Raw genomic sequence first — 12,342 nt, 5'->3', positions numbered from 1 at the left:
AGAATATCTTGAGGGACATTATTTTCTTAGTATCTAGTACATTTCCTGGCACACAGTTGGTGCTCAACAAATATCTGTAGACTAAAGGAAATAGTCCCAGTTCAGGGTTAGAATCTCATATGTTTCTAAATGATATAAAAATACTTGATTTTATAAAGACATTAAATCTTGAGAGGTTTGTTAATTTCTCTTCCGGAGTAGATTTCAGGGAGTTCCCTTGTGGTGCAGTGGGTTAAGGATTGTGTGTTGTCACTGCAGAGGCTCAGGTGACTGCTGTGGCATGAATTGGATCCCTCATCTGGGAACTTCCACATGCAGCAGGCACAGCCAAAAAAAAAAAAAAAGAGTAGATTTCAGGGCATAGTTTTAGTGCAAATTCAGTGTATAAACAGCAAGGCCTAGAGCAGTTCTTTCCAATAGAAATTTATGCAATAAAAACGTTCATTTCTGATATTCCAAAAGGTTGCCAGAAGCCATATGTGGTTTTAGAGCACATGAATTATATCTCATGTGAAGGACGGAATTTTAAATTGTACTTAAATTTAATTATTTTACATTTGATTTTAAATAGCCATGTATAGCTAATAGTTACCATATTAGAAAGTACAGCTCTAGATGACTTGAAAGCTGGCATGGGTCTCTCAAAATGTAATTTGAAAATACTTATGTTGTAACACTTTCCATTTTTTCCTTATAAAAAGAAACTACAGAGGTACAAAGTCATTGTTATAATTTTTACCATAAATTTCTACATGCTACCTGAATGAGTTGTTTTTGCTTTGTTTTGTTTCCTTCCTTCTTTCTTTTTCATTTTTTTTTATTGGCCAAAACTAGTGTTAGAAAAACAGAGAAAGATTTGATATTTCTGCTATTATTCCATGGTATTTAAATTTATATCACAGCAAAATGTATTTTTATTTAGGTCAAATACTACTATAAAGTTTAAAAAGTAATATGGTCTTTTCCAAGCAACAGCTTTACCCCACCCCAGAGTTGTGCTCCTTTAAAATAGTTACTTTGAACACTTCAGCTATTTCTTCTGATATTTCCTTTCTTGTAAAAGATGCTTAAACCTAATTTTTCTATTTTTAATGTTGTCCTATATCCATTTATGGCAGATGAGGCTGAAACTCTCTTGTATGATGAAAACACACACACACATCTCTCTAATGTAATCCCCTCATAATTCCGGCTAAATCAAATTTCAGTGTTTATATAAGTCTGTGTAAGTTATATTTACTACTGAGGCAGGATTTCAAAAGTAAATGCCTCTTATCTACACTTGATGCTCCCTTTCATATGTGCTCCTCTTGTTTATTTCTGCTTCTTATATATTTCACTCTAGGGGAAACAGGAATATTATCTAATTGGTGAGTTTGGAAGGAAAAACATAGATGATTTGGCCCTGCCCCTTCGTCTCACTTCCTCCCAATAAGAGGGAACTTGCTTATGGAATTACCTCTATGCCATCTAGCTTATGGTTCTAGGCCCTATCACTGAAAAAATGGGGCAAGTCTGTAGTTTTAGGGGATAAAAATCACTTTTGGGGAAGCAGAACACATGAAGAATTAAGGATTCCATTTGTCCATGTAGCTTAGATTTTGGATTTTAGTGGGTGGGGAGGGCACTGTGAAGGCTTATAGAGGAATATGTTGTACCATGTATATTTGACTTTTAACTACTAGATTTGGGCAAGATAATTTAAACTGCAATACTTTGACTGAACTTATGATGGCTTTAACAAGTAAGTTGCTGATTCTATAGAAACTGAGCTTTACGTTTTGGGTCTTGATCAATTAAATAGGGGTTGAGGACTTTGGAAAATTTTAGGGTCTGGGCCATCTCTAACAAGTGCATAGGCCATAGGGAGACAGAAGTGGTACTTTTGACAAGAGAAATTGCTTCTCTAAGCATTGATTTTTCTTACATAAATTACTGAGAATAATTTTACTTCATAGAATCCATAGACTTGTTAGAATGATTAAATAAGACAGTAAATATAAATAAATTAGCATAGTGCCTGGCACATAGTAAGTTCTTAATATTAGATATTAATGTTATCTGCATATCAATTAGACAATAAGGATAGTTCAGATTCTTTCACGTTACACAGTTCATATACCTAGAATGCCGTGGGGAGAGATACATCCTTGAGGTGTAAACTGTTGCATTTGGAGTGGACAAACAATGAGGTCCTGCTTTATAGCACAGGAATATGTCCAGTCACTTGTGACAGAACATGATAGAAGATAATATGAGGAAAATAATGTATGTAAATGTATAACTGGGTCACTTTGCTGTACAGCAGAATTTGACAGAACATTGTAAATCAACTATAATAAGATTTTTTAAATGGCAAAATAGTGTGCCTAAAGAAAAAAAAATAGGTGGGGGAATGGACAATAACAATAGCATGCAAATGGATAGTCCAGGAGTATTGGCTCCAAATGCAAATTGTAATCACTCCTATTGCTCTATTGGATAGAATACTTTATAATTTTTTTTAAGTTCATAATGCTATGGACTCCGTTGTGTCTCCCCCAGATTTATATGTGGAACCCCTAACCCCTATCTCACCATATGACAATATGGAGATAGGGCCTTTAAGGAAGTAATTAAGGTTAAGTGAAGTCATAAAGTCAGGACCTAATCCAGTGGGACTGCTGTCTTTACAAGAAGAGGAAGAAACACCAAGCGTGGCATATGTAGAGAAAAGGCCATGTGAGCACACAGCAAAAAGGTCTGCAGGCCCAGGAAAGAGGTCTCCTAAAAAAACCAATCAAAGTTCCAGAACTATAAGAAATAAATTTCTATTATTTAAATCACTCAAGTCTGTGGTGTTTTATTATGGCAGCCTGAGTTTATCAATTTGAAACAGAATGTGATTCCATACCTTTGAAATATTTACAGTTGTCTAATCATAGATGTAAAGGCCACATTTCTTTAACTATTTAGTAATTGGATAGGTCTGTTTTCTTCTTCCTACAACCTTTTCATATCATGCTTTACTTGTTCTTTGGGAATGAAATTGCATTTACTATTATAGATAATTGGAATGCTTTTATGTCACTGCCCTGACCAGAAAAATGGGTCCTCGAAGGACATGAAAAGTAAAAAAAATATGTAGGCAAGGAATAGTTTATTTTTAGGATTATGAGTTTTAACTTGAATTTAAAACATCACTGTATTTAATTACTACTTCTTTTATTAATACAAATGCATTCAGTTATTCAGTAGGGAAGAAGGAAGGGTAATTGGATGTATATTTCTACATTTAAGGCATATCTTTTTTTAGTGTATACATTTACATTTAAGGTATATCTTTTTGTAGTGTATAGTTCATTTACAGTGTTGTGTCCATTTTTGCTATACATCATAGTGACCTAGTCATGCATATATATAAATCCTTTTTATCATACTATCCATCATGTTCTACCCCCAAGATACTGTATATAGTTCCCTGTGCTGTACAGTAGGACCGTGCTACTTATACATTCTAAATGTAATAGTATGCATGTACTAACCCCAAACTCTCTGTACATCTCATTTCCTCAAAAGAACAGGACATATTTAAATTTTAAAGCATATGTTATGATATATTTAATACTGTATTTTTCATGAAACATATGCAGCTGTGCAGAATGAATGTAATTATCCCAACATTAGTGAAGAAATAGAATGAGGAATATATGTAGATAATTCTCTCACTGAACAGTTTGCAAGCTGATCTTCAGTATGTAATTATTCATTTTCCACTAATGAAATTATATCTCTGCCATATCTTAATTGCATTATTTTGAGAGTGCATCACATTCTAACCTGTCATAACTGTAGGTTCCTAAGGTAATGAAAAGGCAATGAAAATATAAGTAGAGTGAAGAAAAAACAAGGGTGAAATATCTTGGTATTCATATTAACCTAGGAGGAGAGAGTCATCTGATTCTCGAGAAATCAAACTTTGCTTGTAAGGAATGAGAAGTGGGGTGTAGTGATGCTACTGGTATCTCTGGTGATATTCTTAGTTCTTTTTAAAATAAAATAGATTTTTTTCCTTAACAAGAAAGAGAACTGGATGCATAATTATGAGACTGGTACTTAGTCTTGGATCCACCCTCACCTTAGTCCATGATTTTGAACAAGCTGCACCTCCCCAGACTGAAATGCCTTGAAGTATGAAAGTAAAGAAACAGGTTCAACGACCTTTAAAGAACTTTAGGCTTTAACAATTGATAATGTTATTATTCTTCATTTATCTTCTATTCTGATAGTGTTTCCTTGTTAAAACTTCATGGTGGTTCCTAGTGAGTACAATCAGAAGCACATTCTGAAACTCTGTGGAGTTTCTACAGAATTTGAACTAGACAGTACAAAATTGCTTAAAAATTTGTCACCTAACAAAGCAACATCAAATAAAATTTTAGTGCCTCTAACTGCCATCGTTTTACAAAAGCGATTTTATTATTTTGTGCTCAAAATAAATGATTCCCATTATATCAAAGAAAAGCTCAAGGAAAACTAGCAATTGTCCCTTTAGTTAACACTGTGATCACCAGCCATCTTTAAAAAATAAAGCCATCAGTGAAAAGGAACATGGATAATAGTTGACTATGCTGAGAATGTCATAAGTAAATTTCGGACATTTTCAAAAGTATGAACACTGTTGCATAATGTTATTTTGTTTATCTTTTCTTTGGCTCTCCATCCTATTATCTTCTATTCTTCCTGAGAGAAAGAATAGAGACAAAGAGAAAAAGACTCTTGAGTCCTTACTTCACCTCTGATTTTTAAAGTTTTACCCTGCATGTAATTTATGCCAATAGTAACCTCCCTCACAGATATGTAATAAAGATTAATGAGGTGTATTTATTTCCCTACATGTTGGGCTGTTGAACTTGTCCCTAGAAATGCTGTAACTCTAAGCTTTTTCATATAGAAATTATATTATGTGTGGGAAGAGGAAGGATTTTGTTCATTAGAAAATTTCTTATTAACTAATAGCTAACCATGTCCCTTAGATATGGTGAAAATTTGCCACCTTTATTCTTTTTTAGAAAGGAATGAATACCGCTTCAAAAAATGGTGTGATTAATATAACTTTCCTAAGTGTGTATTCACTACACAACTATTCCCCTAAGCTCCCAAATAGGGAACACATCTGAATAAACAATGAATTTGGGGGGGAAAAATTCACTTAAAGAGCAATAAAATGGGGGGGAAGGATATTCTAGATCTCACGTGATGTCTTATTAGCTATGTTCCCATATCTGAGTCTCTGGCTCCTACCTCTAAAATGGGAATCATAATTCTTCATTATACTAAAGGTAAGGTATTATACTACATGTGCTTTTGAGGCCACAGGTAGTTCTGAGCACCAAGTTTCTCATATTAAAGGTGATTCAGTGCATCAAGATGAATTGCCCATCTGGTTTTTCACAGATTTGTATCACATTGAGCTAGATTTACTTTCACCAGTGATATTGAGAACATCCCTTGGATTGCTTATTCAGTCCATTTAACAAATATTTATTCAGGGCCAACATTCTGTGGTTTCCATTTCTTTTTTTTCTTTTTTTCTTTTTTTTCTTTTCCCACCGTACAGCAAGGGGGTCAGGTTATCCTTACATGTATACATTACAATTACATTTTTCCCCCAGCCTTTCTTCTGTTGCAACATGAGTATCTAGACAAAGTTCTCAATGCTATTCAGCAGGATCTCCTTGTAAATCTATTCTAAGTTGTGTCTGATAAGCCCAAGCTCCCGATCCCTCCTACTCCCTCCCCCTCCCATCAGGCAGCCACAAGTCTCTTCTCCAAGTCCATGATTTTCTCTTCTGAGGAGATGTTCATTTGTGCTGGGTATTAGATTCCAGTTATAAGTGATATCATATGGTATTTGTCTTTCTGACTCATTTCACTCAGTATGAGATTCTCTAGCTCCATCCATGTTGCTGCAGATGGCATTATGTCATTCTTTTTTATGGCTGAGTAGTATTCCATTGTGTATATATACCACTTCTTCCGAATCCAATCATCTGTCGATGGACATTTGGGTTGTTTCCATGTCTTGGCTATTGCGAATAGTGCTGAATAAACATGCGGGTGCACGTGTCTCTTTTAAGTAGAGTTTTGTCCGGATAGATGCCCAAGAGTGGGATTGCGGGGTCATATGGAAGTTCTATGTATAGATTTCTAAGGTATCTCCAAACTGTTCTCCATAGTGGCTGAACCAGTTTACATTCCCACCAACAGTGCAGGAGGGTTCCCTTTTCTCCACAGCCCCTCCAGCACTTGTTATTTGTGGATTTCTTAATGATGGCCATTGTGACTGGTGTGAGGTGGTATCTCATGGTAGTTTTGATTTGCATTTCTCTTATAATCAGCGATGTTGAGCATTTCTTCATGTGTTTGCTGGCCATCTGTATATCTTCTTTGGAGAAATGTCTATTCAGGTCTTTTGCCCATTTTTCCATTGATTGATTGGCTTTTTTGCTGTTGGGTTGTATTAAGTTGCTTGTATAGTCTAGAGATTAAGCCCTTGTCGGTTGCATCATTTGAAACTGTTTTCTCCCATTCTGAAAGTTGTCTTTTTGTTTTCTTTTTGGTTTCCTTTGCTGTGCAAAAGCTTTTCAGTTTGATGAGGTCCCATGGGTTTATTTTTGCTCTAATTTCTATTGCTTTGGGAGACTGACCTGAGAAAATATTCATGATGTTGATGTCCGAGAGTGTTTTACCTATGTTTTCTTCTAGGAGTTTGATGGTGTCCTGTCGTATATTTAGGTCTTTCAGCCATTTTGAGTTTATTTTTGGGCATGGTGTGAGGGTGTGTTCTAATTTCATTGCTTTGCATGCAGCTGTCCAGGTTTCCCAGCAATGCTTGCTGAATAGACTTTCTTTTTCCCATTTTAGGTTCTTGCCTCCCTTGTCAAAGATGAATTGACCATAGGTGTCAGGGTTTATTTCCGGGTTCTCTCTTCTGTTCCATTGGTCTGTCTGTCTGTTTTGATACCAGTCCCACACTGTTTTGATGACTGTGGCTTTGTAGTATTTCTTGAAGTCTGGGAGAGTGATGCCTCCTGCTTGGTTTTTGTTTCTCAGGATTGCTTTGGCGATTCTGGGTCTTTTGGGGTTCCATATAAATGTTTGGATTGTTTGTTCTAGTTCTGTGAAAAATGTCCTGGGTAATTTGATAGGGATTGCATTGAATCTGTAGATTGCTTTGGGTAGTATGGCCATTTTTACAGTGTTGATTTTTCCAATACATGAACATGGAATATCTTTCCATTTCTTTACATCTTCTTTGATTTCTTTGATTAAAGTTTTATAGTTCTCGGCATATAGGTCCTTTAACTCCTTGGTCAGGTGTATTCTGAGGTATTTGATATTGTGAGGTGCAATTTTAAAAGGTATTATATTTTTGTATTCCTTTTCTAATATTTCATTGCTGGTAGACAGAAATGCAACTGACTTCTGAATGTTAATCTTATATCCTGCTACTTTGCTGAATTTATGACTCAGTTCAAGTAGTTTTGGGGTTGAGTCCTTAGGGTTTTCTATGTATAGTATCATGTCATCTGCATACAGTGACAGTTTTCTCTCTTCTCTTCCTATATGGATGCCTTTTATTTCTTTTGTTTGTCTAATTGCTGTGGCTAGGACTTCCAAAACGATGTTGAAGAGCAGTGGTGAGAGTGGGCATCCCTGTCTTGTTCCAGATTGGAGTGAGAAGGCTTTCAGTTTTTCCCCATTGATTATTATATTTGCTGTGGGTTTATCATAAATGGCTTTGATTATATTCAGGAATGTTCCCTCTATACCCACTTTGGCGAGGGTCTTGATCCTGAATGGATGTTGGACTTTGTCAAATGCTTTTTCTGCGTCTATTGAGATTATCATATGATTTTTGACTTTTTTTTTTGTTAATGTGGTGTATGATGCTGATTGATTTGGGTATGTTGAACCATCCTTGTGAACCTGGGATGAAGCCAACCTGGTCATGGTGTATAATTTTTTTGATATGTTGTTGGATTCGGTTGGCTAAGATTTTGTTGAGAATTTTTGCATCTATATTCATCAATGATATTGGGCGATAGTTTTCTTTTTTGGTGGTATCTCTGTCTGGTTTTGGAATGAGGGTGATGGTGGCATCATAGAATGTCTTTGGGAGTATTCCTTCTTAAACCTTTTGAAAGAGTTTAAGGAGGATGGGCACCAGTTCCTCTTTATATGTTTGATAAAATTCACCTGTGAAGCCATCTGGTCCTGGACTTTTATTTGTAGGGAGTGATTTTATGACCTCTTCAATTTCATTTCTAGTGATCAGTCTGTTCAGTTGGTCTGTTTCTACTTGATTCAGTTTTGGCAGGCTGTAAGATTCTAGAAAATTCTCCATTTCTTCCAGATTGTCAAACTTGTTGCCGTATAGTTGTTCATAGTATTCTCTTATGGTTTTTTGTATTTCTGCTGTATCCGTTGTGATTTCTCCTTTTTCATTTGTAATTTTGGTTATTTGGGTTCTTTCTCTCCTCTTTTTAGTGAGTCTGGCCAGGGGTTTGTCAATTTTGTTCACCTTTTCAAAGAACCAGCTCTTGGTTTTATTAATTTTCTCTATTGTTTTTTGAGTCTCTATTTTATTGATTTCTTCTTTGATCTTTATAATTTCCTTCCTTCTGCTGACTTTAGGCCTTTTTTGTTCTTCTTTTTCTAATTCATTTAGGTGGAGGGTTAAGTTGTCCATTTGGGGTCTTTCTTCTTTTTTGAGAAAGGCCTGTATTGCAATAAATTTCCCTCTGAGCACTGCTTTCGCAGCCTCCCATAGATTTTGAGAGGTTGTGTCTTCATTATCATTTGTTTCCAGGTAGTTTTTAATTTCCTTCTTGATTTCATCCTTGACCCATTGGTTTTTTAGTAGCATGTTGTTTAGTCTCCATGCAGTAGGTTTTTTTCTCTTTCCTTTTCCCATGGTTGATTTCTAATTTCATGGCATTGTGGTCAGAGAAGATACTTGAGATAATTTCTATGCTCCTAAATTTATTGAGGTTAGTTTTGTGTCCCAATATGTGGTTGATTCTTGAGGATGTTCCATGAGCATTTGAGAAGAATGTGTAGTCTGCTTTTTTTGGATGTAGTGTCCTGAAGATATCAATGAAGTCTAACTTTTCTATTGTTTCCTTTAGGATCTCTGTTGTTTTATTGGTTTTCTGTCTAGAGGATCTGTCCATTGATGTGAGGGGGGTATTAAGGTCTCCTACTCTGATTGTATTCTCATCAATATCTCCCTTTATGTCTGTTAATATTTGTTGAATGTATCTGGGTGCTCCTGTATTTGGGGCATATATGTTGACGATAGTAACATCCTCTCCTTGGATGGATCCCTTAATCATTAAGTAGTGTCCTTCTTTGCCTTTCTTTATGTCTTTTGTTTTAAAGTCTATTTTGTCTGATATGAGCGTTGCGACTCCTGCTTTTCTGTCATGTCTATTGGCGTGAAATATTTTTCCCCACCCTTTCACTTTCAATCTATATGTATCTTTTGTCCTAAGGTGAGTTTCTTGTAGGCAGCATATTGAAGGTTTTTGCCTTTTTATCCACTCAGCCACTCTGTGTCTTTTGATTGGGGCGTTCAGTCCATTGACATTTAAGGTGATAATTGATAGATGATTATTTATTGCCATTTGGACCTCGTGTTCCAGTTGATTCTATGGTTCTCCATTCTTCCTTTTTTTTTTTTTTTTTTTGGTTGGATGGTCTCCTGTTATTATCTGCTTGAGTGTATTTTTTTTTTCATTTTTTGCGAATGCAATATTTGGTTTTGGCTTGTGGTTGCCCTGTTTTTTAATTATGCTAACCCCTTCCCATAATTGCGTGTTTTAGCCTGATGGTCCTGTAAGTTCAAACACTTCATTACTATATTAAAATTAAGAAGAGAAACATACAAACAAACAAACAGAAAGGGTTATTTACTTCCTAACATCCCTTGCCCACATTTTATGGTTTTGATGACTCTTTTTTATTTTTTTTTTCTTTTTAATTTTATTTTGTTTGAGACCTGTTCATGATTCAATCTGTATGCTGGCTTATTTGAGTGACTGCTCTCTGATTGCAGTTTCCTCAGTCCTAGTTCTTCCTCTTCTTCTTCTTTTTTTTTTTTCTTTTCTTTTTCTTCCCTTTCCTTCCTTTCTTTTTGGTTTAGAGAAGCCCTTTCAATATTTCCTTTAACCTGGGTTTTGTGTTGCAGTATTCTTTAAGTTTTTGTTTGTTGGGAAAAATTTTTATTCCCCCTTCTATTTTAAATGATATTCCTGCTGGATAGAGTATTCTAGGTTGCATATTTTTTCCTTTGAGCACTTTAAATATCTCTTGCCATTCCCTCCTGGCCTGTAGTGTTTCTGTAGAGAAGTCAGCTGATATTCTTATGGGGGTTCCCTTGTAGGTAACATTCTGTTTTTCTCTTGCTGCCTTTAGGATCCTCTCTTTATCACTAACTTTTGCCATTTTTATTATGATGTGTCTTGCTGTGGGTCTATTTGGATTCAGTTTGTTTGGGGCCCTCTGTGCTTCTTGTATCTTGAACCCAGCATCCTGTAGATTTGGGAAGTTTCCAGCGATAATTTCTTCAAATATATTTTCCATCCCCTTATCTTTTTCTACTCCTTCTGGAATTCCTATTATGTGTAGATTGGCCCACTTTATATTATCCCATAGGTCTCTTATATTGCTTTCCAGTTTTTTGATTCAGTTTTCTGTCTGTGGACGGGATTGAGTGATTTCCATTATTCTATCTTCCATATCACTGATTCGTTCTTCTGCATTATTCATTCTGGTTTTTACTGCCCTTAGTTCCGTTTGCATCTCTGCAAATGAATGTTCTAGTTTTTCTTGGCTCCTCCTTATATTTTCTAGTTCCTTTCTGAGGGTATCTGTATTACTGTTCATATCTTCTCTTAATTCCTTCAGTATTTTCACTATTTCTCTTTTGAACTCCAGGTCTGTCAGACTGCAGAGATCTGTTTCATTGTTGACTGTTTTAGGTGAGTTCTCCTGTTGGTTTGACTGGGGGCGGTTTCTCAGCTTCTTCATCTTGCTTGTTGTTGTCTTTTTCCTGAGGGAGTTGTAGTCTCCGTTATCGGGCAGTGTTTGCCTTGTCACTGCCGTGGAATATTTCCTGAGGGCTGGCATTGGTGGTCACTCTTTTTTGAGGCAGTGTGGCTTTTCTGGAGTGTTGATGGGGCTAGCAGTGTTTCTTTGAAGCAAAGGAGGACTTCCTGAGGGCAGACAGGACTGGGAGGTCCACACCACGATGGTAGCAGATTTCACTTGGTCATGCAGAGCTTGATCTGGTGTTTTTAGGCTGTGGGGGTTCTTGCAGGGGGTTGGCGGTGTTGGGCACCTGTTCCTCAGGAGTGCAGCACCCCCTGGGGGCTGGAGCAGCTATCTGGGTCACTGAGAACCTAAGAGGCTCTTCCCTAGGGCAGCCCAACTCAGAAGGCTGGCCTGAGAATGTAGGCAGATCTTTTCACAGTCTGGCCAAGCTTGTTGCAGCTTTTCTGGGCTGCAGGGGCTCTTCTAGGGGGCTGGTGGTGCTGAGCAGCTATTCCGCAGGAGTGGGGCACCCCCTAAGGGCTTGGGCGGGTAGCAGGGCCACTGGAAACCCAAGAGGCTCCTCCCCAGGGCAGCCTGAATCAGAAAGACCGTCTGAGATCTTTTCCTGGCTTGGCCAGGCTTGTTGCAGCTTTTCTGGGCTGCAGGGGGTCCTGCCTGGAGCTGGCAGTCCTATGCAGCTGATCCACTAGGGCACCCCCTTGGGGCTAGGGCAGGTAGCAGGGCCGTTGAAGTATTGCTCCCTTCCTCTGTGACAGCTTTGTTTTCTAGTCTCCCAGGCAGTCTCTGCCCCATCAAATGGTTTCTAGAGCTCCCAAGCAGTTTCCGCTCTGCTCCGCCCCCCCAGCCCGGGGACTAACCTCTGGAACCGAAGTCTCGGTGCCCAGCCCCCACCCAGGCGTCCCCCGGCCTTTCTCGGGGACTAACCTCTGGAGCCGAGGTCTCGGTGCCCAGCCCCAACCCAGGCGTCCCCCAGGCCCTTTCTCAGGGACTAACCTTCCGAGGCGAGGTCTCAGTGCCCAGCCCCCAACCAGGCGTCCCCCAGCCCTTTCTCGGGGACTAACCTCTGGAGCCGAGGACTCGGTGCCCAGCCCCCACCCAGGTGTCTCAATTTTTGGTGACTGTGCCCGTAGTTCAGATGGTCTGTTTGGTTCTTGATCGGCTTTTCTGTACTCTAACTGCTACACTCTTCTCTGCATCTGGAGATTCCTCCGGTTCGTTTAATCTTTCCCCCATGTAGGTGAC

The sequence above is a fragment of the Phacochoerus africanus genome, chromosome 15, assembly GCF_016906955.1.
Source record: "Phacochoerus africanus isolate WHEZ1 chromosome 15, ROS_Pafr_v1, whole genome shotgun sequence".
NCBI classification, from domain to species: Eukaryota; Metazoa; Chordata; class Mammalia; order Artiodactyla; family Suidae; genus Phacochoerus; species Phacochoerus africanus.
Note: the sequence above shows the minus strand (reverse complement) of the source record.